Source organism: Urocampus carinirostris, chromosome 2, assembly GCF_059441175.1.
Source record: "Urocampus carinirostris isolate Australia breed hairy pipefish chromosome 2, RoL_Ucar_1.0, whole genome shotgun sequence".
Classification (NCBI taxonomy): Eukaryota; Metazoa; Chordata; class Actinopteri; order Syngnathiformes; family Syngnathidae; genus Urocampus; species Urocampus carinirostris.
In genome coordinates, this window is record NC_142350.1 from 67,124,546 (window position 1) to 67,152,356 (window position 27,811).

The 27,811-nt window shown below is 42.1% G+C and overlaps 1 protein-coding gene and 2 pseudogenes across 2 annotated transcripts in view; all 3 read right to left on the bottom strand.

Annotated features, from left to right (window-relative positions):
- The window catches only part of bbs9 (Bardet-Biedl syndrome 9), a 266,939-nt gene that overhangs the window by 122,231 nt on the left and 116,897 nt on the right, over nt 1–27,811 (bottom strand). The window lies entirely within an intron of this gene.
- Nucleotides 24,608–27,051, bottom strand: LOC148373069 (dynein regulatory complex protein 8 pseudogene; annotated as a pseudogene).
- LOC148373070 (U2 spliceosomal RNA) lies at nt 27,215–27,362 on the bottom strand (annotated as a pseudogene).

Sequence of the window (27,811 nt, forward strand, 5' to 3'; positions counted from 1 at the left end):
TCGGTTCGTGCATTGGCAGGGTTGAATTTAACCTACTGTGTATGGTCGGAATGTTACACGAGGAATGGAGTTCAGCCACTTGCAGGTTGTGGCTTCTAGGACTTGCTGAGTTCAGCTTTTCTTCATTTTTTTGAAGACGGGGAATTGGATTTCACTAGGAGCAAGTTGTGCATACTTTTAATGGAGCTTTGAATCGAAACTTATCTGATAACATGACAAAATAAATGTTTACTTTATGAATTGGGTCCTAAGAAATGGGCCCTGCAAATGAAACATTTTTTTTAAAATCCATATTCCGCAAATTGCCTCTTTGAATTTAAACTCATTGGCTGCTATAGACAGCAATATTCTGTCATGAACCGGAACAGGAGGAGAACCCAAATGTGTGACGTCTCTCACTCAAGCTTTTATTTTATGGGAAATGGGGTAGTCATGCACAAAACGCCAGGTGATTCGGCGATCGCTGGGCGAAAGAAAAAAGACAGAAGTCTGGCGTGGAAGAACAGAAAGCAAGAGACCAACGAGATCGATACCGGTTACACGAGCCGATACCGGACAGATGATGTCGATACCGGACAGAATGGGATTGAAAGGATTGATAACAGATAGAGGAGACTGGAGACAGATATCACGCAGGACGAGAATGACGGGCACGATAACAGACACTGGAGACCGGAGGCCGAAATCAAAACAGGATGAAACAGACGGGATCGATACCGGACAGGATACACAAACGGTATACCGGAGAGAATAATAAACGGGACAAAAATAGACGGGAACGAAACTGGAAACCGTTATAAAACAGGACAAAATAAATGGGAAAAATACCTGACAGGAAATACCAACAGGAAACGGTACCGAGTCAAAACCCACGTTTTGCATGTGCAGAGGTTCGTTGACGGACTGACAAAGGGTGAGTGAGAGCATAGAGCTTAAATAGAAGGGGAGCCAATCAGTCAACGAGCCGCAGCTGGCGCCACACGGGCGGGGCCAATTGGGTGCCATGGCAACCATGACATAAACGTCAAACGTCCGCTGTAGCTGGGCTGCCATATACGGCTATAGACATCAAAGGTCTATTTTAGCAAAGCTGGCAATGAATAAGTGAAAAAAAACTTAAATTGACTTATACAAAGATCCATTTTAGGTTGGCTTCCATAGAAGTTAGGCTGCCACAGGCAGCTATAGACATAAAAGATCTGTTTTAGCGAGACTGGCAGTGAATGAGTTAAAAGTAGGCCCGGATTATGATTGGTCATGGCCATGCATTTTAGCGAGGGTAGCAATTTGTCTGGCCTCTTTGTATTTCTTGATATTCACAAGCTCTGATTCCATGGTTATCATCCCTTTAACACCGCTGAAATCCTTTGATCCATTTTTACACAAAAACTTTAAAAAGCACACAAAATTCTGAACTGAATGAAAAAAGGCATTGTGGGAGGTAGTTCAGCTAATATCCATTTGGCATATTCATGAAGCTGTGACACAAACCAATAGCGGACTAGAATTCAATTTCACTTTGAACAAAAGCAGGAAGGGAACAGAGGCATAACTCTCATATGCTCCAACACCGTGAAGTTTGAATTTTAAAGGTTTTTAGCCTGGTCTAACTTGTAGATGCTGTATAGTGGGGTGGATGCAATAAAGCGAGTTGAATAAAACATCTTATTCTCGTCAGGACCAGAGCGGAGACAGGACCCAATTGCGTTACGTTTTCTTACGATCCGGCGTTCGCTAGGCGCGGGAAGCAAGTCGCTCTCGTATTCGGATTGTGATCCGAACACGGAAGTGGATCTTCTGTGGCGAGCGATGGCGGTGTCAAGGACGGAAAAACAGGTCGATAGCCGGGACAGGAGATCAAATAATGATAATGATAATGTAATGTCTTTAATCAGCCAGTATACTGTAAACCAGGGGTGTCAAACTCATTTTAACTCGGGGGCCGCACAATAGAACAAAAATTGTCTCGGGGCCGGACTAGTACATTAAAGAGAAAGAAAAGAGAGATAAAGAAATAATAGAAAGAGGGAGGGAAAAGGAGAGAGGGCAGGACAAAGAAAGAAATAGAGAAAGATGGAGAGAGCCTGAGAAACAAAAGAGATAAAAAGTCGTGAGAGAGGGGGAAAAGAAAGGGTGAGGAGTAAAGAAATCCAAAGAGAAATAGAAAGACAGAAGGAGAGAAAAGAGAAAAGAAAGCGCGAAGGCTAGGAAGAGAGAAAGAGAAAATAAAGAAAAGGAAAAAGGGAAGTTAGAGCAAAAGAAGTTAAAAAGACACAGAGAGAGAAAGAAACAAAGAGCAACAAAGGAAGAGAAAAAGAGAGACAGAGAGTGAAAGACACAGAGAGTGGGAGAAAAGAGGTGGGAAAGAGAGGGAGAGAGAGAGAGAGAGAGAGAGTACAGTGTCAAGTACAGTGTCTTTGTTCGAGGCACCTGGCTTTGGCAACATCAAGTTGACATATTTCAACCTGCAGCTCATTTTTCTCTTGCGCTTCTTTGAGTGTTGTCTCGCGGGCCGGATTCAATCCCTTAGCGGGCCTGATCTGGCCCGCGGGCCGCCCGTTTGACACCTGTGCTGTACACCATAAACATGATATATACAAGAAGTCATTTGACACACGAACTCTCAATAATGATAATATAATTGATGTAAAAGAATAAAAAGAATAGAGTAAAAATATATTGTAGTGTGTAATACAAGGTAATTATATAGAGTAGTTTAAAAAGAAAGAATATGTAAATAACAAGACTAGTGTAGAATAGGTCGGATCAACGTCGTTGGCATAATAATACTATACATAATAACCTAATAGCCAATAGCGGAAGAGTAAAAACTCTCTTTAAGACGTGTAGTCTTGCTCCCTTTTAGTGTCCGTTTTCTTGTTCGTTCGATGTAGATATTATGCAGGGAGGCCAGTACCTATTATTTCCTCTGCCGTCCTCACTACTGATTCCATCATTGACAATTCTTGACGCGACCAAACCAAACTGTGATTGACCTAGTTAAAACGGTTTCAATGATAGCACGCTAAAAATTGACTAGAATGAATTGACGGACTCCGAATGATTCGAGTTGACGAAGGAAGTAGAGCCTTTGTCTGGCTGACTTTAGAATATCAGTAGCATTGACAGTCCATGTGAGGTCAGCTGACAAGTAAGTACCCAGAAACTTGAATGAATGGACGAGTTCGACCTCACTACCATTAATTGACAGGGGCACATGCTGGGGAGGCTTAGTACGGATCTATTATCATCTCCTTAGTTTTACCTACATTCAATAACAGATTACTCTCATGACACCAGGTGGAAAGTGAATCAATTTCTCCTCGATATTCAGGTTTGTCTCCTTTTGAAATAAAGCCGGACACAAAAACGTGGTCGGGGTCAGAAACGGGTTGTAAGTTGGGACGGGAGAGCAGACGTGGTCGGGATCAAAAACGGGTCGTAACCGGAGACAGACGGGAGCAAAAACGGGACAGGTGGGAGTCAGGTTCGGAAAAGACTTGCTTAGTATACACTGAGGTTCGCAGGGGACGGATAGGAGTGGGTTTAAATAGGGACAGGGAGCCAATCAGTCCGTGACATGACAATTCTGGCCTGCAAAGTGAAAATGTCTTAAGGCGGGGACGCCGTATCCCAGGGATCTACTGTATTCCTTGGATTGCAGTAATTTAAAATAGTAATTGCCTGGTCCCTGCTGGTGACATCATTACAGACCATCGATGTTGTTGCTATTTTTATCAAGCAAGTCAGTAGGCGAGTTCAAGACCCTTCAGCACATGGTCTTAATCATCTTCATTACGGAGGAAATGTCTTCTTCTGGTGCGAGAAGACGTAGATTATTGTGCTCTTGCTTGTGTGGGTAATTCTATCTGAGGAAATGGCTTGGGCAATCTCAGAGCTTGTTAAATGAAGATGCTAATTTGTTCTTGAATTAAGAGAAGGAAACCGTTTGTATAAACACTGACCCAAACGTGTGTTCCACAGGACATGAACTTGGATTAGGACTCAAACAGTCGTCATTAGCTGAATGTTTGCTTTCCTGGGGATTATGACACATTAAGTGTAGTAAAGACATTTCAACCCATGCTAGCTAAAAAGTTCATGGTTGGATTGCTTAATTCTGAGACCAGCAGCAAAATCGTTTATTACGATTTTAAACACAACAATTTGCGAGTTGTCTGTCCCTGTGTGCCCTGCTGGCAACCAGTTCAGGGTGTCCCCTGCCAATGCCCGAGGATTGCTGGGATGGACTCCAGCACCCCCGCGACCCTACTGGGGATAAGCGGTGCAGCTAATGAGATGAAATGAAATGAAATGAACTGCATTTCTATAGCGCTTTTCAAGTCAAGACTTCCCAAAGCGCTTTACAGTGTGCTTCACATTTCCCAATAGCAAGCCATGTAAGGCGCTAACCTGCATATTGGGGGTACTAGGGGCTTCAGTGTCTTACCCAAGGACACTTCGACATGTAACACGGAGGAGCCGGGATTCGAACTGCGATCTCTTGATCCCAAGACGAGCGCTCTACCTCCTTAGCCACTGCCGCCCCAAGATGAGATGAGATGATTCAATCCATTCAAAATGTATTTGGACGAAAATGTACCCCCTTTTTTCAGTTTTCCTCATTCCAGGACGTCAAATACCCCCCACACACAAAATATTTCATGGTTTAGCGCCTGCAGTCCCTCTCCTTCTCCAAGAGATAGCCACATTACCCCATTCTCCAGTCTCAGAAATCCTCTACCCATGTGCTTCCAATCAGACAATGATACAACCTCTAGCATAAATACTCCAGGCTCCCACCTTACGTTGATGAATCATTTTGATTCCTGTTCAAGACATTCAACATCCAAGAGGATAAGCTTCTCCTACCAAGACTTTCTTCTTCAGTTCCCGGCTCGTTCCAGGATCAACTACTCCAAGACCTGCCAATCCGACCATCTTCTTAAATGTATTCCGAAGTCACGTTTTCAAAATTCTTGCCACCCCAAGACTCCCCTCTCAAGTCTCTTTCTGACGTTCTCCCACCTCAACAGTCCCGGTTCCATTATCCCTTCTCATTAGTTAAGTCTTTTTTGGTTTTGTATCTTGAATAAACACCTCTTTTGGGGTTGAAACGTCTCCCCAATTTACGTCTACTTGTGTCCTGCGTTTGGGTCTGTCCTGCATCTCGTGACAAAATAGGAAAAAATGAAATTGAAAAGTAAGAAATACAAACTGTCATGATTACCGATGTGAATCACTTGTGCCCGCTCCTTTGGCGCCAACTGCCTCGGACTCTGATTGGCTCCCTGTCCCTATTGAAACCCACTCCTATGAGTCCCCTTTTGTCAGTCCGTTTGCGAACCTCAGTTAACACTAGGCAAGCCTTTTTTCGACCCTGACTCCCACCTGTTTTTTGCTCCCGTCTGTCCCCCGGCTTCGACCCTTTTTGATTCTGACCACGTCTGCTCTCCCGTCCTGAGTTATGACCCATTTTTGATCCCGACTACGTCTGCTCTCCCGTCCCGGCTTACAACCCGTTTCTGACCCCGACCACGTTTTTGCTCTCCTGTCCCGGCTATCGACATGTTTTTCCGTCCTTGAAACCGCCATCGCTCATTACGGAAGATTACATAAATTGGCCGCATCACTGAATAAGCCGCAGGGTTGAAAGTTTGGGAAAAAAGTAGCGGCTTATAGTCCGGAATTTACGGTATATAGCTTAATCATGTGACTTAATTTGAGCTGGTAAAACCAACCCTGACAGGTGGTCCTAATATTATAAAGTGCAGCAGGTGCAGGACTAGGCAGGGACACACACACACACACAAAACGTAGAAAAGGACGTAAACAGGAGTCAGAAACGGAGACAGTACGATGATGCGATCGCCACGGCGATAGATCAGCAGACAGTTACCGCTATTGTTGACTCTCAAAACCGGCATGCACACGTACAATAGTGATAAGAAGAATCTGTCTACACGGCCCCTGATAGCATCCAGACCGAGGATGGGGGCCCGTCGCGAGTGGGTTTGGGCGGAGGGACGGGAAAACCACCAAAGCTACCGAGGATCTGGAAAGGTAAAGTCGATGAAAGCTTCCTGGAGGATCGCATGACAGGAGCTGGAGAACTGGCCGGATCGGGAAGTTATTTTAACAAAGAGCAAGCCTCCCTTTAAAAAAATGGAGCACAGAACGAGGGTGGGGAACGTATTGTTTTACGCTAGCATTTCATTTTTTCCTTAAATATTTTTTTGACTTATAAACTGTACTTTCTGAGTTCAGAAAAGGTAACGCCGTGGATTCTAGATTGGTAATAACACGGTTATGAATAATGCTGTTACTGTCATGATTACCGATGTGAATAACCTGTGGATCTCTTCTTGGCTCTTGGGATCACGAGTAGACCAGCATTTTCAGAGCGAAAGGCTCTGGACCGGAACATAGGGGGATATTAAATCTGAGAGATATGAGGGCGCAACTCCATGTATGATTTTGTATACTACCAATAGAACCTTAAAATCTCATCTTAAGCTAACAGGGAGCCAATGCAGGTTAGCCCAAATCGGGGTCATGTGATCAAACTTTCTTGTGTTAGTTAAAAGCCTGGCGGCAGCATTTTGTACCTGCTAAGGCTCTTTATTTTGGACTTCGGGAGACCGGAGAGTAGGGCATTACAGTCATGGAGACGGGAGGCAACAAACCCAAGAATTATAATCTCAGCATCCGACTGAGACAGTATAGGACAAATTTTAGTAATATTGCAAAGATGGAAAAAAAAGCTTTTTAGTAATATTCTTAACATGTGTTTGAAAGGACAGATCGGGGTCAAATATGACACCTACATTTTTGACTGAGTCACTCTGGGTGATACAGTGGAACCTCGGTTTTCGAACGGCTCTCAGTTCGAACAAATCGTTTCTCGACCCAAAATTTCGAGAAATTCTTGCTTCGCTTTTCGTTCAAAAAATCGGAGTTCGAACGCCGGTACGCTAGGGTGCGATGCTGAGCGGCGTACGGGTGTGGATCGTGTAGATTGCCCCCACCCCTCGTGAAGAACTGTTATCACGTGCGGACGTGTTTCGTTTTGCTTTCGCTTTTAATATCGGTGAACGGAGAGTTTTAGCCCCTAATTATGCCTCGGAAGAAGGTCGGTGCAAGCAGCAAAGTTGCTACAGGTGAAAAAAGAAGAGTAGTGCGTACAACTATTGCATTTAAGAAAGAAATAATAGCAAAATGAAGAAGGTGTGCGAGTTTCCCTTCTATCGAGGGAATAGAGCATGGCTTCTGCAGACCACCACAAAGGTAAGAAATCCTATTTATAATTCTTTTCTTTATCCTTTAACCGCTCACCACTTTTTGTGGAGACCCGGGTGCTAAATGACGTGTAAACGACCTGATTTTTTTTTTATTTTTACACGTTCATGTTAGCGTAATCTTTCGTACGGAAGATTACGCTAACGCGAACGTACGATTAGCCTGGGTTAGCTTCATGTTTACGTTCGTGGTAAACATTCAGGGTGTTGGAACGGATTAAAACGATTTTACATTACTTTTAATGGGAAAAAACGATTTCGGTGATCGAACAAATCGGTTTTCGAACAGGGTTCTGGAACGGATTATGGTCGAGAACCGAGGTTCCACTGTATTACATTTGTCAATGTTCAGAGACGTTTTTGAGAACAAGTCACGGCATTTAGATGGACCAATGACTAACATTATGGTCTTTTCAGAGTTAAGGCGCAATAAGTTGAGTGACATCCATTCTTTGATCTCAATGAGGCAGGCCTCCTAATTTCCACAGTTTAGTGTGGCAGATTCCTCCAACGGAAGATATAGTTGAGTGTCATCTGTGTAGCAATGAAAACTAATATTATACTTGTGAATAATATCACCTAATGGAAGCATGTAAATGCTGAAAAGAAGGGGGCCAAGTACTGAACCCTGTGGAACACCACAGGGCTCAAAAGTCATTTCACCCTATTTAACACAGTGCGTCCTATCTGAGAGGTAGGATCTGAACCATATCTTGAACTATCAAAACGGTAAAAAGAAATTCACCTAAAGTGTGTGTAACCACCCTTAAAAATAACTAAACAAGATTTTTCATCCATTTTCCTCACATCATGATCTAAAAACGTAAGTGGTGCTCCAAAAAGGCGAGACGAGTTTTGAAAAGAATAAACTCTGCTCTTTAATTCAATTGGTCAATCAATTATTTGTTAGAATAATTGATTTACCACCCACATTCGCTACAGATATCAAACAATTCTCTAAAAATAGTCGCAATTCCCATCTCTTTAAGTAAACTGCGGTCAAAGACGTCACCGCGCTGTTTCGTATCGACTTTTTGAAGTACTGGATATAGTTACCTACCCTGGTGACTAATTACTTTTACTTTAGAGTAATTCAGTTAATAACTCTTGTTACTTTTTGAAGAAGTGTCATGGTTGCCATGGAGCCCAATTGGCCGCGCCCGTGTGTGTCACGGTAGTCATGGTGCCCAATTGGCCCTGCCCGTGTGGCACCAGCTGCGGCTCGTTGAGAGATTGGCTCTCTGTCTATATAAAGCTCAGCGCTCTCTTGCCCCGGGTGTCAGCCCGTCAAGGAACCTCTGCCCCGCAAGATGTGGGTTCTGACTCGGTCCTGTTTTCCTGTTGGATTTTCCTGTCCGGTTGTGTTTCCATTTATTTTGACCTCTTTAATTTCGGTTTCCAGTTTTGTTTCTGTCTATTTTCGTCCTGTTATTTTCTCCAGTTTTAATTACCGTCTAGTTTCTCCGGTTAATTTTCGATATCCTGATACGTTGTCTATCCCTTCCTGTCCGGTATTGACCCCATCTGTCCGGTATCAACTCGGGCAATTGGAATCTGTCTCGTCGGTCTCTGGCTTCCTGTCTTTCCACGCCAGACCGCTGCCTAACGTGCATGACTCCCCATTTACCGTAAAATAAAAGGCTTGTGTGAGAACGTCACACGTTTGGGTCCTTTTTCGGTTCTGGTTCTGACGTACTGAGTAACTATTACTGAATACTTTTTTAAAGTAACTTGCCCAACACTGTTCCCAACACTGGTTACACAGGGGCCGATAGAGTGACAGAGATTGACTGTAGACAAACAGAGTATCGAACACACGACCTTTCATCGCGTGGCAAAGCTCTTTATGCGGCGAGCGTGTGAACACGCGTGCAGAAAAACTCAAAAGGTGAAGCCGCCGCCGCAGTGAAAACATTGAAGTCGCCTCCTCATCAATCACGGCCTGACAAAAGGACATTTTAGGACTTTGGTGACTTAACCTCGTCTGGATCCACTTTGAGGTAAAATATCACTGTTGTTGCTTCATTCGTTCATGGGAAAACGCCAGCGAAACTTCACGTTAGCTACGTTAGCTTAGCATGTAGCGTACACCATTTCCTGAAAGTGCTCAGGAAAAAACATCTGGAACAGAAGCTGTGGGTGTTTCTTTCTACAGAAATACTTTTGAGAACATACTAGCACATGGTATCAACCTTACAGCTCAGAAAATCATCAGCTGCCCTATGCCCAGTCTAGAAGACCTTGTAGGCTCGTGCTAGCGCAGCACAGATAAATGGTTTCAGAGAGAGATTCTTCCCCAGAGCCATCAAGGCCCTAAAGAAGAAAACAAAATGGTGAAAGAAAGATCTTGTGAAAATATCAGGCCCGCTAAGGGATTGAATCCGGCCCGCGAGACAACACTCAGAGAAGCGCAAGAGAAAAACAAGCTGCAGTTGGAAATATGTCAACTTGATGTTGCCAAAGCCAGGTGCCTCGAACGAAGACACTGTATTTCTCTCTCTCTCTCTCTCTCTCTCTCTCTCTCTCTCTCTCTCTCTCTCTCTCTCTCTCTCTCTCTCTTTCTCTCTCTCTCTCTCTTTCTCTCTCTCTCTCTCTCTCTCTCTCTCTCTCTCTCTCTCTCTCTCTCTCTCTCTCTCTGTCACTCTCTTTGTCTCTTTTTCTCTTCCTTTGTTGCTCTTTGTCTCTTTCTCTCTGTGTCTCTTTTTCTCTTCCTTGGTTGCTCTTTGTCTCTTTCCCTCTTTCACTCTCTCTTTCCCTCTTACACTCTCTCTCTCTCTCTCTCTTTCACTCTCTGTCTCTTTTTCTCCTCCTTTGTTGCTCTTTGTCTCTTTCTCTCTGTGTCTCTTTTTCTCCTCCTTTGTTGCTCTTTGTCTCTTTCTCTCTTTCACTCTCTCTTTCTCTCTCTCTTTCACTCTCCGTGTCTCTTTTTCTCTTCCTTTGTTGCTCTTTGTCTCTTTCTCTCTCTGTGTCTTTTAACCTCTTTTGCCCTGACTTTCTTTTTTCCTTTTCTCTCTTTTCTCTTTCTCTCTTCATACCCTTCGTGCTTTCTTTTCTCTTTTCTCTCCTTCTGTCTTTCTATTTCTCTTTGGATTTCTTTCTTCCTCTCCCTTTCTTTTCCCCCTCTCTCACGACTTTTTATCTTTTGTTGCTCAAGCTCTCTCCCTCTCTCTCTCCTTTTCTTTCTTTGTCCCGCCCTCTCTCCTTTTCCCTCCTTCATTGTTTTATTTCTTTATCTCTTTTTCTTTCTCTTGAATCTACTAGTCCGGCCCCCGACAGAATGTTTGTTCTATCGTGTGGCCCCCGAGTTAAAATGAGTTTGACACCCCTGCCCTAATTTATGATGTACAAACAAACAAGACCAGTTTACAACTACTACCCTATATCACCTACCTGTCCTAAATATTTTTTTGACTTATAAACTGTACTTTCTGACTTTAGAAAAGGTAACGCCGTGTATTCCAGGTTGGTAATAACACGGTTATGAATAATGCTGTTACTGTCATGATTACCGATGTCAATAACCTTTGCCTCGGACTCTGATTGGCTCCCTGTCCCTATTTAAACCCAATCCTGTCAGTCGCCTTTTGTCAGTCCGTCTGCGAACCTCAGTTTACGCTGGGCAAGCTTTTTGACCCTGACTCTCTCCTGTTCTGGTTCCTGTGTGTTTCCCTGCTCCGACTCTTTTTAGGATCCTGACCACGATTTTTGCTCCCCCGTCCTGGCTACTGACCCGTTTTTTCCGCTTTCGACACCACCATCGCTTGCCACGGAAATAACACTTCCGCGTCTGAGCAAACTGCTCGCCGTGACCAGCGATCTACGGATCGTGTGTACTATCCTTTCCCTTCTTCCCGATAAAACTAAGAGAAATGCACGCAAGTGGGTCCTGTCTCCGTTCTGGTCCTGACATATTTATAATCCATCCATCCATCCATTATCTGCACCTCTTATCCTCAGTAGGGTCGCGGGGGTGCTGGAGCCCTTCCCAGCCATCACGGGGAGTGGGCAAGGGACACCCTGAACTGGTTGCCAGCCAATCGCAGGGCACACAGGGACAGACATCTCGCTTGCTCATTCACACCTAGGGACGATTTGGACCTGCCAATCCACCTGAAATGCATGTCTTTGGAATGTGGGAGGAAACCGGAGTGCCCGGAGGGAACCCACGCAAGCACGGGGAGAACATACAAACTGCACAGGAAGTCCGGTAGCTGGATTTGAACCCACACAGGAGGTTCCCAAGACCTTAGAACTTAGCTAACCACTGCGCCGCCGTGCTGCCCAAGATACCAGACACTGGAGAACGAAATTAAACAGGACAAACTAGACGGGAACGCGACAGGAGAACGATATTGAACAGGACCAAATAGACGGGCACGATACCGGAGCGGAAACACAAGCAGGAAACCGGGCTGAGTCAAAACCCACGTCTTGTGGGTGCAGAAGTTCGTTGATGGACTTACAAAGGGTGAGTGAGACCACTGAGCTTAAATAGAAAGGAAGCCAATCTCTCAAAGAGCTGCAGCTGGCGCCACACGGGCGGGGCCAATTGGGCGCCATGGGCAACCGTGACATATAGTCACAAGGAATTTATATTCCACAAGCATAATGGCTTGGCGTTGCCGGGCATTCTACTTGGGCGAGGTTGTTGGGGCTGTGATTTGACTGGATGACCGGATGCAGCTCCAAAGCCGCTTGTACACAAGAGTACCGTAAATTCCGGACTACAAGCCGCTACTTTTTTCCCTAACTTTCAACCCTGCGGCTTATTCAGTGATGCGGCCAATTTATGTAATTTTTCTAATGGCCGCCAGCGGCACTCGAGTGTTGCAGCCATTAACTGCCCCGTCACAGGCACCGTTTGGGACGAAAGCTATATTTTTATTATTAAAGCTTTGAAAACTGTCTCGGTGTACCGTCTTTCTTTGTAAATATGTGTAACCCATGTATAATATGTATTTGCAACTGTATATTTTTGTAATGTATTTATTTGTATTCATTTTAGACACTTATTCTGATATGTTTTGCACGGGTAAATGAAAAATGAGGGGCGGAACAAACGCGGGGTGCCGAGTTTAAGTGGGGACCGCTAAAGTTGAGGGACAGACAAGGAAAGAAGAGAGGGTAAAAAGTTGGTTAAAGAAAAAGGAGTTGCGTGACTAAATGTGTTCATCTGATATATTTTTCCCACCCTTACCTTTGGAAATATTCACTTTTTTCCTTGGATTACTTTCAACGGGACCCGGACTCTGCAGGTCTGCATCAAACCTTAAGTACCGGTATCATTTTCCGTTCATTTTGCCGGCTGTGATTTTTGGACTGTGGACTTTAATGAAGGACATTTTGTTTCAATCGCGGGACTTGAAGTCGGGTTTGGGTTAATTTTGTGTTTATGTTACATGTTTTAATGTGGGCGCATGCGGCTTATATACAGGTGCGGCTTGTGTATGTACAAAATCGGTTTTCCTCTTAAAATGTGGTGGGTGCAGCTTATAATCAGGTGCGCTCTATAGTCCGGAATTTACGGTAGATGTTTATTGATTTTTTGGGTATTTTTGGGGGATGCCTTGACATCAAACTTAGCTAACAAACACTCGAAGAGGACTAAAGTACAACTGTGTAAATTTTCACAAAAATCGGTTAATTCGTCTTGGAGCCTATAAGCCACGTACGAACACACAGGCAGACACACTCACAAATAAGAATATATATATATCAATTTAAATGTCATAAAATGGCACCGACTAAGAGACAGAAGCCCAACACACAAACACTTTCTATTCCAACAGTGGCCTCGTGTGTGGTCCCAGGGGCCCAGAGGCCCCTGACCGAGCAGGGGACTAAATTACAGAGCGTGACCCACCGCAGTGACACCCAACCTGGGATTAAAATCTGGGCGCTGGTAGCCTGCAGGGGACTGACCTTCACAGGTTCTGAGGTGATCTCACACACATAAACGGAGGCCCACCCAGACATGAAATAATGAGGGGGTTCGGAGGGGGTTCATTTATGTGTGGATAATTGGCCACTGACATCTAAAGTGTATCTTTATGGACATAAGAAGACATCTATTCAGATTCCTCACCAGATCTCGGGCCCGGACCAAAACCCAGGCATAAATTGTCCATCATTGAGTCTTACCAGCCTAGGGCGGGTTTATCTTTCGCTTTTTTTTTTCAATTTTCGTGGAGGATATGTATACTTAATTATAAGTCCCAATTTGCGTGTGTGCTCGTGTGTTCGTATATGGCTTATAGCCTCTGAAACGGCTGAACCGATTTTTGTAAAGATTTACACAGTTGTATATTACTCCTCTGGGAGTGTTTTTAGCTAAGTTTGGTGTCAAGGCACCCCTAATAAATAGGAACAAAATTGATAAACATTTGGTTTGCTATACAAGCGGCTCTGGAGCTATGTGGGGCCAAAAATGTCCCCCCTAGCATGAGCGCAAATGTGACTAAAACGACTTTGTATTTTTGGGGGGAATATAATGTGAATTTCTCTACGGGGATGAATGAAGTATCTATCTATCTATCTATCTATCTATCTATCTATCTATCTATCTATCTATCTATCTATCTATCTATCTATCTAGACATCTAGACATATATTTATCTATTTGTCCATCTATCTATCTATCTAGACATCTATCTATCTTTCTAGACATCTATATAGACATCTATCTAGGCATCTATTTAGACATCTATCTAACTATCAATCTATCTAGACATCTATCTATCTATCTATCTACACATCTATCTATCTATATATCTATACATCTATACATATATCTATCTGTAAAGACATCTATCTATCTATCTATCTATCTATCTATCTATCTATCTATCTATCTATCTATCTATCTATCTATCTATCTATCTATCTATCTATCTATCTATCTATCTATATAGACATCTATCCATCTATCTATCTAGACATCTATCTACCTATCTATCTAGACATCTATCTAGACATCTATCTATCTAGACATCTATCTAGACATCTATCTATCTAGACATCTATCTATCTATCTATCTATCTATCTATCTAGACATCTATCTATCTATCTATCTATCTATCTAGACACCTATTTATCTATCTATCTATCTATCTATCTATCTATCTATCTATCTATCTATCTATCTATCTATCTATCTATCTATCTATCTATCTATCTATCTATCTATCTATCTATCTATCTATCTATATAGACATCTATCCATCTATCTATCTAGACATCTATCTACCTATCTATCTAGACATCTATCTATCTAGACATCAATCTATACATCCATACATCTATCTAGACATCTATCCATCTATCTATCTATCTAGACATTTATCTAGACATCTATCTAAATCCCTATTGAGGAAGTTGAAAATATTTACATTGGCGAAATGACGCCTCATCTTCAGTCGTGTCCCGGTTGGTAGGAAAAGCGCCCTCTTGCGGTGAAAATAACATGCAAAATAATATACCTGGTAATAACCTGATAAACATTTCACAAATAGGTCTCACCGGAGTATAAGTCGCACCCCGGCCAAACTATTAAAAACCCTGCGTTGTACAGTCCGGGAACTATAGTCATTAAAATCCCTGTTGCTTAAAACTCGATTATAAAAATTGGTGTGAGGAAACATCTGGACGGGTGTATATGCAAAGCTCGCACAGTAGGTTGCAGCAGGTCAAATGTATGAAACCAAAGACACGCGGCCACAATCGCAAACACCTCATAAAGCGCTCGGCGACAGCTGCTCGGACGTGTGGACGGGGTGAAAGTTCAAACACATATGCTGACGGACCACGCCCGCCTCGTCGCGAACACGCTTAAATAGCGTGCACGTACCCGCACGCGCAACCGAGCGCGAATAGCGAAAGTGTTAGAGAATGCGATGGGAAGAAAACCCGAGGGCCCGTTTCTGCAAAACAGCTGTGCGGGGTGGGTGAGCGTGTATGTGATGCTCCACGCACAGGGTTGGGCAGGGTTACTTTAACTGGATTACTTTCAATTACTTTTGGTTGACTCCAATAGCAAATATGCTAATAAAAGACAAAAGAAACTAAATATGAATGAAATGACTAAATTTTGAGTAACGGAACACATGGAACGGCAAAAATGATGTTGGCAAGCTGTTTGGATTGATTTTCATTTTGTTTCTGTCGCATTTTATGTTCGTTTTGCCGGCGATCAAAGAGATCAAAGCCAGGAGAGAAATCTTACCACGTGTTGTGAGTCATCATTTTATTCATATTTAGTTTCTTTAGTCTTTTATTAGCATATTTGGTATTGGAGTCATCCAAAAGGCATTGAAAGTAATCCAGTTAAAGTAACCCTACCCAACCCTGCATTTGATGTTAGTTTTGCCGGGTATCAAAGAGATCAAAGCCAGGAGAGAAAGCTTACCACGTAATGTGAGTCATCATTTTATTCATATTTAGTTTCTTTAGTCTTTTATTAGCATATTTGGTATTGGAGTAATCCAAAAGTTATTGAAAGTAATCAAGTTAAAGTAACCCTAACCAACCCTGTTTATTGGGAAAGGCTCAGGGTTTGGTACGATGGCCTTGAATCGGACTAGAATAGAATAGAATGGGTTCAACATATTGTGACAACGAAATTGGACCTGGCACTCCAGTTTCACATTTTACAGTGAGGATAAAGGAGAACAAAGAAGATAAAGGAAAAAAGAAGATGTTTGTATTGTCGTTGTTGCAGGCTTTGTTTTTCTCTGGAGGGGGGTGTATGAAGGGGCAGGGTTGGGTAGGGTTCCTTTAACTTGATTACTTGCAATTACTTTTGGATTACTCCAATATCAAATATGCTAATAAATAAATTAATAAATTAAATATGAATAAAATGACTAAATTTTGTGCAGGCTTGGGGAGTAACGGAACACATGGAACGGCAAAAATGATGTTGGCAAGCTGTTTGGATTTATTTTAATTCTGTTTCTGTCGCATTTTATGTTCGTTTTGCCGGATGTGCATATTGTGCTAAAATGCTAATTCCCCTTATAGAGATCGAAGCCAGGAGAGAAAGCTTACCACGTGTTGTGAGTCATCATTTTATTCATATTTAGTTTATTTTGTCTTTTATGAGCATATTTGGTATTGGAGTCATCCAAAAGTCATTGAAAGTAATCAAGTTAAAGTAACCCTACCCAACCCTGGTAATAAGTCTAAACATATAACAGAAAATGGTAACAACGGCAATAATTCCGGCACGAAAAAACGGCGGAGAAATTCTCTGGAAGACCGCGAAGGCAAGGAAAACACGTGTTTTGAAGCGAACGATTTGACGAAAGATAAACAAAAGAATACTCCTAGCAAGAAAAGGACATTTCTGCCAAAATTGACTAAATTATATCCTGGTTACGCTATGAGGAGGATGATAATGGAGGCTACATGTTCTGTGATGCGTGCACCCAGCGTGACAAAAAAACTGGATTGCATAAATCATTTCGCAATACGAACTTTCAGAAAAGCACATTGGATCGGCACAACGACGATGAAAACCACAAATTAGCTCAGGAAATTCCGTTGCTGCAATTGGACCTTGAGAAGGCATTACAACTGTGGCGGAACGGCAAACCACCAAGGATATATGAACTGAAAAATCTGAAGTGATTAAACTGCATGAATATACCGACTAATATTATTTTGTATAATGTACAATATTTTTGTGAACTGAAAAATCTGAAGTGAAAACTGCTTTGTATTACCAATTAAGTGTGATGATTAAAACTGAATGAATATATAGATTTAGATGATATATTTGTCGGCGATTTACAATTCCAACCTCGATAAGACTAAATTTTGGGGACCCATAGATCTCTGTTGGGACCCATAGATTTTTGACCATGCGAGTCCCCGGGACCCATCACTTTTCACAGCTCAAATGAACACTGCGTGTATGTGATGTTCCACGCATATGAACACATTAACGCATTCCAGAAAGAATACTTTGGGTTATTGTAGATACAAAAAATGTTGGATACGAGCATTTTGTTCAGGATGTCGAAAAATATACGAACATTGCTGTTAGATTTTGTATTGTGCACCTTTTTCCGAGTACAGGGCAGTACTGTAGTACTTCTTTCCGCCACTACCGGCGTGCGGCACTGTGAGAGCTCACCCGGCATCCACCCCGAAGAAGAAATCGGCTTTCTCTTCCTAGTTCGTGTATAAACATTCTATACTGTATCTCCAGCGCACTAAGAACTTTGATGTTTTTATTGTTTAATATCTCGTGCATCCATTCAATACGGTTGGGGTAAAGTGTAAAGAAAAAGCGAACCGTTTCCTTTCAATGAAAGTGGAATAAGAAAGCTTGATGCGGTTGAGAAAATGATCAGATCGCTTTTTGTCAGCCACGGAGGAGGAGGTCTTAACTAACTCTTGAAGCTCATCTTTCAAAAGTAAGTTAAACTTCACTTTATTTATCTTGTAGAGCACAGGTGTCAAACAGGCGGCCCGCGGGCCAGATCAGGCTCGCTAAGGGATTGAATCCGGCCCGCCAGACAACACTCAGAGAAGCGCAAGAGAAAAACGAGCTGCAGGTTGAAATATGTCAACTTGATGTTGCCAAAGCCAGGTGCCTCGAACAAAGACACTGTACTTCTGTATTTCTTCTTTTCTCTTTCTCTCTTTTCCACCCCTTTTCTCCCACTGTTTGTCTCTGTCTCTTTCACTCTCTGTGTCTCTCTTTTTCTTTTCCTTTGTTGTCCTTTGTCTCTTTCTCTCTGTGTCTTTTAACGTCTTTTGCTCTAACTTCCTTTTTTCCTTTTCTCTCTTTTCTTTCCCTCTTCATACCCTTCGCGCTTTATTTTCTCTTTTCTCTCCTTCTGTCTTTCTATTTCTCTTTGGATTTCTTTCTTCCTCTCCCTTTCTTTTCCCCCTCTCTCACGACTTTTTATCTTTTGTTTCTCACGCTCTCTCCCTCTCTCTCTCTTTTTCTTTCTTTGTCCCACCCTCTCTTCTTTTCCCTCCCTCTTTCTCTTATTTCTTTCTCTCTCTTTTTCTTTCTCTTTAATCTACTAGTCCGGCCCCCGACAGAATGTTTGTTCTATCGTGTGCCCCGCCCCCCAGTTAAAATGAGTTTGACACCTCTGTAATAGACAATAAATTAAGTTGGAAAAGATACATCAGACACATACAAACTAAGGTATCTTAGCATTTCAATAATTAATAAAGCCAAATTTATTTTAAATAATAATGCATTGTATTTATTATATAATTCCAGGGCAATAATGACAAAAGTTGACTACAGCCCCTTTTTATCCTTCAAAAACGAGCAATAAGAACCATACACAGGGTGGGATATCGGGATCATACTCATATTTTATTCATGAAGTCCAAATTATTAAAATTGGATGATTTAATACAATTTTTCACTTCACAACTGTTATTTAAGGTCAACAAAAACATAGTGCCAGAAAACTGCTAAAAATGATTCATTCGGAAAGAGGAAAGTTATAACTTAAGGGGCTGTAGTAAATTCATAATCCCAAAGGTGAGAACCACCAGGAAAAGTATGTGTGTGTCTGTGTGTGGAGTCAAACTTTGTAACAATTTACAAGACCAGATCAAACGATGTCCAACTATCCGTGTGTTCAAATTTAAATACAAAAAAGCATTACAGGGATGAAGAAAATGGGATATGAGTGAGATTGGAAATACTGCGTTTAAAACTATGGTTAACTTGTTGTTATTGTTGCTATTAGTATATCAGAACTGTTAGTATAAATATTATGTTTATTTTTATTGTTGTTATTATCAATATGTGATTACTGTAATTATTATAATTATTGATATCTGACCTATGTAATAAGTATATCCATGAGACTATTTCATTGGAGCCATATATATATCTCATCTCATCTCATCAGCTACACCGCTTATCCTCATTAGGGTCGCGGGGGGGCTGGAGCCCATCCCAGCCATCTCCGGGCAGTGGGCAGGGGACACCCTGAACTGGTTGCCAGCCAATCGCAGGGCACACAGGGACAGACAACTCATTCGCTCATTCACACCTAGGGGCAATTTGGACCGGCCAATTCTCCTGAAATGCATGTTTTTGAAACGTGGGAGGAAACCGGAGTGCCCGGAGGAAACCCACGCAAGCACGGGGAGAACATACAAACTCCGCACAGGAAGTCTGGAGCTGGATTTGAACCCACGACAGGTTCCCATGACATGAACTGTGCCGCACAAGCGCTTTTTTTAATTTTCAACCGGTTCCAGGAGATTTATCCAATGAAAAGTTTGCCTTGGCTCCACAAAGTTTGAAAAAACACTGCCTTAAATATATGTATGAAAGAAATAACGAAGTCAAGGAAGTTGAGAATTTCCAGCCAATTGAGGAAGTGGAGACGAAAGCAGAAGATGAATTGAACCGGGAACGAAGCGGAGACAGAAAGTGCAGATAAGGACTTTGAGAAGAAGTTATAGGGACCAACGTGTAGGAGCACCGGCAAAGAAGTCAAGATTGAAAAGCGGATACGGGGAAATCCAGTTTATGGATTAAATTTCCGACGGGAGATTTGGAAGGAAGTTAACTACATCCTGTCTGCCGCGACCGATATTCTGTTTTCTTTTCTGTTCGTGTTTTACACTCCAGCGCGTACGTGTGCGAGTGTGTATTTAGTCTGAAGCCATATTTAGTCTCTGTTTCTAAAAAGAGGCCTATAATCAAAGGCAATCTCTCGCTCTCTACTCATTACGCATACGAGCATCACTACGAGCACGCGCACACGGCCTGTCATTAAGACTTGACACAATTTAATTTTTTTCATCTACAGAACATTACGCTAATTTCTCACTTATCTGGCAACTTCAAACACCGTCATCCCATCCTGGTGGTCTCAGACATCTGAAATCACGCTCAGTCATTAAGACTTCACACTAATCTATGAGGTCGGACAGCACGCGTATCGAGTGTGTGCATGCAGACGAGCGGTCGCGCCCACAAAATTGAAAGAGGCCCAATTAAAGCTAACAATGCTAACAGGAAATGCAATTGATCCATTTTTACACCAAAAACATACATGTCATCTTAAAAGGCAATTTATGTTTTTTTCATCTACAGAACATTACGCTAATTTCTCACTTATCTGTCAACTTCAAACACCGTCATCCGATCCTGGTGGTCTCAGACAGCTGAAACCACGCCCAGTCATTAAGACTTCACACTAACCTACGAGGTCGGACGGCACGCGTATGGAGTGTGTGCATGCGGACGAGCGGTCGCGCCCAAAAAATTAAAAGAGGCCCAATTAAAGCTAACAATGCTAACAGGATGCTAACGAAAGGCTAGCAAAAAACAGATGGCTACACGTGTATTGGATATCACATACATCAGGGGTCACCAACCTTTTTAAAGTATACGTTCTGGAGTACAAGTTGCACCGGGCAAACAAAGCATCATTAAGAAGGAAAAAACAAGAATAAGTCGTATGTGAAGTATAAGTTGTATTTTTAGGGGAAATGTAATTGATCCATTTTTACACCAAAAACATACATGTCATCTTAAAAGGCAATTTAATTTTTTTCATCTACAGAGCATTACGCTAATTTCTCACTTATCTGGCTACTTCAAACACCGTCATCCGATCCTGGTGGTCTCAGACATCTGAAACCACGCCCAATCATTTAGACTTCACACTAACCTACGAGGTCGGACAGCACGCGTATCGAGTGTGTACACCAAAAACAAACATGTCAACCAAAAAGGCAATTTAAAATTAAATAGAGAACAGGGTATACTGACGTATAAAACAAATAAGCCCAGCACAAAAATGTATTCCACATTCTTTGTTTCAAGTAACTCAGAACTTTGGAATTGCTGGAACAACTGTGTCCTCTCTTGTACAGTTCCCACTCGTACCGATACATCATGTACCATAATGAAATCTGATAACATGAAGTTTTGAATGTAATTAAAACATAGAAAGGCAACGTATTGATAAAATAATGTTCTCACCGTACGCCATTATGTCGATTGGAGAGACATTCTCGAGTACAGAACATTACTTTAATTTCTCATTTACTTGGCTTTCTAACAAGTTTAGCAACTTCAAACACCGTCATCGGATCCTGGTGATCTCAGACATCTGAGACCATGCCCAAAGAGGCATGATCTGGTCAAGCGATCCTTGGCCCATATAAAAAGAATAGCTGATCGGTAAGCTCATACTCTATACCAGCTCAGTAGCCTAGATGGTAAGGCGCCCGCTTTGAGACTGGGAGGTCGGTGGTTCGCGCCCCGGCCGAGTCATTCCTAAGACTTAAAAAGTGGTCGGCGGCGCCCTCTGTTGGCTGCAGCTGCATCGGCTCGCTACAACGGGTCAGGTGCAATCGACATTTCATTTACCAGCTCAGTAGCCTAGATGGTAAGGCGCCCGCTTTGAGACTGGGAGGTCGGTGGTTCGCGCCCCGGCCGAGTCATTCCTAAGACTTAAAAAGTGGTCGGCGGCGCCCTCTGTTGGCTGTGGTTGCATCGGCTCGCTACAACGGGTCAGGTGTAATCGACATTTCGTTCTGTGTACATTGTTACACAGAATGACAATACAAGGAAATTATTATTATTATTATGTTGATGATATGTAATATTTGCCCTTATGTAGGTTTTAGATGATGGGATGGAGTCACAATAGTCTGTAGTTTGAATAGTCTTTGATCTGTGAAGCCCTTTGAGAGTATTTGTGATTAAGGGCTAGCGTATGACGTCAACCACTCCGCTGTTGCTAAACTACATAACAATGCACCCCGAGGCCATCCTGTTAATAATCAACACAAGGATACTGCTGGAAGTATGAATTTCCCTACGGGGACTAATAATCTATCTACCTATCTATCTATCTATCTTTCTACTTAAATCACAGCCAAACTCAGTTCTTTGGCTGTATTTTTGAATACGCACACTTGTAAGCTTGTCTGTGTTGTAACACGGCCACAGCAGAGGGCACCCATGCCCGATTGTCTGTTGCGCCCAGTGTATGTGTTAAATACAAGAACAGTACCAGATATGGAGACGGTGTGCCCTACGGTACTCAGGTGTTCTTAGGGAGCTACCTGGTGCGCACAGACACCAAGTTAGTGACCTCTGACCAATGTTCCCTGTAATTTTCCTTACGGGTCTGAGCGTTCACACAAAGTCGGTGAGCAGCGCTTGAAACAACAGTGAGCAACGGCAATCCCAAGTGTGGCAAGATAATTAATGATCAAACATGTCCAAAACTTGACATCAAGTTACATTTTGCTGAGTTTCTGGCAATGCAAAATGATTTTTCTCTTTTGAAGGAATTGACTCATGTACTATTGCAAAGGTTGTACGGCCTACAAACCTCGTTTGTTCTTACAATTCTTTCACAAGATTTCCATTGCTTTTTTTTTCCTGGTATCTTTTGTTGCATAATACTAACATTTTTGGGGGATTATTGAGTCGGTTGCACGATACACAACTGTATTTAATCACATTTTTAGTGGAAGTAAAATGTTGGCAACAAGATTCACTTGATATAATTGGAAATTATTTGAATGCAACACAAACTTTTTCTCTTTTTTTTCTACTTCTTTTAAAATTCCTTTAAAACTCCTTTAAAAACCATCTCATTGTGTTTATTTTTTCCGAGCTGTTACTTTTTTCTTTTTGTTCTCTATTTACTTTTTTTCCTACATTTCTTTCTTTTCTTTTTTTCTGGCTTTTTTCTAAATTTTTATTTCTTTTTTCTCTTCCTCTTGTCTTTTTTTTCTCAGCTTTTCACTACTTTTTCATTTTGGTATTTCTTTCTTTTTAAGTCATTTTGTGCATAATTTTACATAATATTTGGTCATGTTGGGATTTTAGAAGCAAAAACAACCCGAAGAGCCGTTTAGGACCCGAAAGAGCCGGTTCCTTTTAGTGAGCCGAGCCGAAGGAGCCGGTTCCCCGACAAACTCTACTAACTTTTCTCAACTTCGTTCTCCTTCGACTCGACTTCAAAATACCGCATTTAGGACACAACGTCAGGGGAACCCGTGTATTTTGAGCTTCATGCACTGTAACTTTGACTTAAGTCACTTCTTAATTAGTAATTTTGAGCCCTGATTTTTGTGCACTGGCTAGATTTCCTTGTGCGCTGAGAATATGCGAGCTTGAAATATAAATGGACACAAATCAAAAGGAGCAACACTCAACGGATGCTAATCCCTGGAATCACACAAGGAATACGGAGTCACAGTCGAGCATACACATTCACCCGGGAACCGAACATGCGCGTGAACATGTTTGCTTTGCACTGAATGGTTTCATTGAAAAGAGCGAGGGCGACAAGAGAACACAGGGGGGTGAAATTCTGAGAATTTACTGCTTAAAGATAAATATCCTCATCTGGCCGTCGCCAGGCTGCCATAAATTCAGTGCGTAATCTTACAAATCGGTCATTGTTTGCCAGGCGGAAGTGACATGCTTGAGCAAACCTGTTGACTTTGGGCACTGTGTCAATTCACACACTCACGGGAATCAAACACAAACACGTGTACTCACGCACTTAACATATTTAGATGGATTATATGACAATACTCTGGAAGAGGGGTTGGAAGAGTTACTTTTCTGTAGATAGATAGATAGATTTATAGATTTATAGATAGATAGATAGATAGATAGATAGATAGATAGATAGATAGATAGATAGATAGATAGATAGATAGATAGATAGATAGATAGATAGATAGATAGATAGATAGATAGATAGATAGATAGATAGATGTCTAGATAGATAGATAGATAGAAAGATAGATAGATGTCTAGATAGATAGATAGATAGATAGATAGATAGATAGATAGATAGATAGATAGATAGATAGATAGATAGATAGATAGATAGATAGATAGATAGATAGATAGATAGATAGATAGATAGATAGATAGATAGATAGATAGATAGATAGATAGATAGATAGATAGATAGAAAGATAGATGTCTAGATAAAGAGATAGATGTCTAGATGTCTAGATAAAGAGATAGATAGATAGATAGATAGATAGATAGATAGATAGATAGATAGATAGATAGATAGATAGATAGATAGATAGATAGATAGATAGATAGATAGATAGATAGATGTCTAAAAAGATGTCTAGATAGATGTCTAGATAGATAGATGTCTAGATAGATAGATAGATAGATGTCTAGATAGATAGATAGATAGATGTCTAGATAGATAGATAGATAGATAGATAGATAGATAGATAGATAGATAGATAGATAGATAGATGTCTAAAAAGATGTCTAGATAGATGTCTAGATAGATAGATGTCTAGATAGATAGATAGATAGATAGATAGATAGATAGATAGATAAATAGATAGATAGATAGATACTTTATTCATCCCCGCAGGGAAATTCACATTTCCAGCAGCATCCCTGCGCTGAGAACAATACAATAATAAGCAAAAAGAATACAATATACAAATACCCAATGAGACGTGCTAATACCCACTGTAGCGTGTTATATAGAGTATCTAGATAGTGCTCTACAGAATACACATTGCAATAAAATTCGGTAATATGCAATGTAGGGGGTGTGGTTTAATGTGGGCCTTTACTCTGCCGGGTGGAGTTAAAGAGCCTCATGGCATGAGGAAGAAAAGATCTCTTCAGTCTGTCCGTGGTACAAGACAGTGACAGCAGTCTGTCGCTGAAGCTGCTCTTCTGTCTGGAGATAATGCTGTGAAGTGGATGTGATGAATTGTCCATGATTGACCGCAGCTTTTTCAGTGCCCGTCTCTCAGCTACTGTTGTCAGGCTGTCCAGCTCTGTGCCCACAACAGAGCTCGCTTTCCTCGCCAGTTTATTGAGACGAGAACAACATATAGAAGTTCATATTCTTTTGACGTAATCAAAGGTTTTTATTTCTGACTTCCATCCATCCATTATCTGTACCAATTATCCTCAGTAGGGTCACGGGGGTGCTGGAGCCCATCCCAGCTGTCTTCAGGCAGGGGACACCCTGAACTGGTTGCCAGCCAATCGCAGGGCACACAGAGACGGACTCACTCACTCATTCACACCTAGGGACAATTTGGACCAGCCAATTAACCTGACCTGCATGTTTTTGGAATGTGGGAGAAAACCAGAGTGCCCGGAGGAAACCCACGCAAGCACAGGAAGAACATGCAAACTTCACACAGGTTCGATCTCATGACCTTAAAACTGTGCCTCACACGCGCTAACCACTGCGCCGCCGTGCTGCCCTATTTCTGACTCATTCTCATATTTTTTTTCATTAAAGTCTAAGCCGCATCTAATCTCATAAACAATGTTTACTATGGGGGGGGGGGATTTTTTATAAGTTTATTGTCCATTTTTCATTATCCATTATCAGTCAAATCATGATAGTCAAGTCAAGTCATTTTTATTTGTATAGCCCTTAATCACAAAGAGTCTCAAAGGGCTTCACAGGTTATTACACAGACTATTTTTTCAGACTATTATTACACCATCCCCTGCTCTGGAACCAACATGAGGGCAAGGAAAAACTCAAAAAATCTCAACATGAGGAAAATGAAGAAACCTTGAGAAGGGACCGCACATGTGGTATCCCCCTTCCAGGATTACCAGACAGCAAAGGAAGTTGTAATCCCAAATAATACAGAGATATTTTCCACAAAAAGTATAGGTTATTCATATGCTATAAAGTAGAAGTGAGTTTTAAGCTTAGATTTAAACATTTCCACGAAAGTTGCAGATCGGATCTCAGGGGGAAGAGCATTCCACAGCACCGGTGCCCGGATGGAGAACGCTCTCGAACCAGCGGAACACTTCAAAGCCAACAGGCCGAGACATTTGCTCCTAGCCAAGAGGCTAAGCCAAGATTCTAGCCAAAAGGCCAAGAAGCGATCAGTGCGAATTCCGTTCCCGGAGGTACTGCAATACCGGGCTGATGCGTGGATTGGACAGAGCAAGCTCCTATTCCATCTCCCAGTTACAAAAATCAATACTGGATTAGTCTAAAGAGCGCCAACACACTAGAGAAACCTGCTGGAAAAGTGGTGCAAATGCCAACATAACGGCAGACCATTCTTGATCATGCTATTCACCCTGCCAGGTAATACCGGGTTTTGGTCGCAAGACTGTTGATTTTTGTGTTATGTACATTTATTACAAATGCTCATTGTGCCATGCTACACTTCAGAGTCCATGATGAGATGGTTGAGCAAGTCTTTGCTGTAAATTAAATTGGTCTCATGATCAGTGAGGGCTGTCAGCATCTCATCCATCTCTTCTTGGGTGAAAGCCTCCCCTTCCTCCATCATGTATTGTGACAAATCATCCGAGTCCAGGTAACCCTTCTTTTCTTCATCAAGAACCTCAGACGCTTGAAGCAGAACGTCCTCAGAGATGGGAGGGAACTTGTGCTCCATCAGGACCTTTGTCATGGCAGGTAGGAAGCGATCCAGGTGGATGAATCCAGTTTGGTCCTCCTCTTCCACCTCAGCTATAAAGTTGTGTAGGTCGGCCTGGCTGGGGAAGCGACCAAGAGAATAGATGATGGTGCCAATTTCGCGGACATCGACAGTGTTGTTTGATTGGTAGTTCTCCCCGTGCTTCAAAAGCTACTCGAATCTTGTTTTCGACTTCTGGGAGGAAGAACTAAATAAAGACTCCGGTTGATCCATGTTTTCTTCGTTCTGTTTATGAGCTTGACATCATCCTGAAGTTTGTTGTGAGAAAAACCTCAACGCACCTGCACTTTGCGCGGTGGCCGCCATGTTGTTGGGGTTTTTAAGGGTTATTGTTCTATCTTCGTTATTCATTATGCATTATCGGTTATCGGTCAGTTCATAATACGCTACAAAGCCTAGGAGCCGGGACACTTACTCTCAGCCAAAAGGCCAAGCTAAGGTCCTAGCCCTAAAGCCTTGCTGCGATCATTGCAAATGCACCGTTCCCGGAGGTACTGCAATACCGGGCCGATACGTGGAGTGGACAGAGCAAGCTCTTATTCCATCTCCGAATTGCAAAAATCAAAGATCATGGCCAGAACAAGCTCACGGCCAGAAATTTCTGGACGTGAAGCAGATGGTACACAATCTTAGATACAATTGGGGTTTTTAAGGGTTATTGTTCTATCTTCGTTATTCATTATCCATTATCCGTTATCGGTCAGTTCATAATACGCTACAAAGCCTAGGAGCCGGGACACTTACTCTCAGCCAAAAGGCCAAGCTAAGGTCCTAGCCCTAAAGCCTTGCTGCGTTCATTGCGAATGCACCGTTCCCTGAAGTACTGCAATACCGGGCCGATGCGTGGAGTAGACAGAGCAGTGCCGGCATATTACCAGTAGACCACCAGTTGGAGTCCCACATCCGGTAGATACAATTGACAATAAAGACAACTTTATTCTATTCACAATTCTATTCCATTATATAACATGACCTTACAATGGACGACTCAAGTCACAGAGCTTTAATGTCCAATTCCTTTGTTTCATCATCACCCTGGAACGCTCCGATGTCACCGGCGTGTCAC